The following is an 818-nucleotide window of genomic DNA, read 5'->3' as shown; positions in this document are numbered from 1 at the left end:
TATATATATATATATATATATATATATATATATATATATATATATATATATATACAGGATGTCCTAGAAGCTCCGAAGGAGATATAGTACGGACTGAGATGAACATAAAAAAAGTCCTATACCGTTTTGTGATAATATAATTATCAATACATCTCATCTACCATATCTCGCGTCATTAATCACAAATCTTCTTTAATTAACTTTAATTAACTTAAATAACTATCCTTTCATTTTGTACGTGTTAATTATATATATTTTAGGAACTGAAATGTATTACTAAAATACTCGCTGTGTCTTTACAGCGAAATCTGCTATATTTCTAACGAAATTTACCGTGTTCCTTAGCAAGAGAGACCTTACCGACGGTCTATTTTCCTGGACTTATTAAAGACACAGTAAAGTATCTCGTACTTTCTCTATTCGTGAAGATTATTTTTCAATAATACGAATATCTTTTTTTCCGTTGAATCGCACATGCAAAATGTATCGACGCGAGTATCTTAATTTTTGACACATTTTCGTGTTAAAATCTGCATGTAAAAAACGTGCGATATTTTTAAAATAGGGATCTTTTTTTTCTACGTACACGAGGAAGTTACGTACAGGCGAGCCTCGCGATGCAGGTAGCGTCGCATTACGTAGCGTGAAATATGACGGCCGAGACACGCACACGCCTGTAAATTTCGCTTAACGGGACGTTACGCCGGCATGTAGATCGTGCTAAACTGTCGCGCTAAACGTCATCGACCAAACTGATCGTCAATCGAGCACACCCAAACACGCGCTCTCTCTCTCTCTCTCTCTCTCTCTCTCTCTCT

The 818-nt window shown here is 35.7% G+C and overlaps 1 protein-coding gene across 1 annotated transcript in view; it reads right to left on the bottom strand.

Moving 5' to 3' along the window:
• Nucleotides 1-818, bottom strand: part of LOC116847710 (TOX high mobility group box family member 3-like) — a 147189-nt gene that overhangs the window by 72109 nt on the left and 74262 nt on the right. The gene's annotated exons all lie outside the window — the stretch shown is intronic.

This window comes from Odontomachus brunneus, unplaced genomic scaffold (assembly GCF_010583005.1).
Source record: "Odontomachus brunneus isolate Ranch 3 - 2012 unplaced genomic scaffold, Obru_v1 Obru_scaffold_082, whole genome shotgun sequence".
NCBI lineage: Eukaryota > Metazoa > Arthropoda > Insecta > Hymenoptera > Formicidae > Odontomachus > Odontomachus brunneus.
Note: the sequence above shows the minus strand (reverse complement) of the source record. Positions and strands in the feature narration are given on the sequence as shown.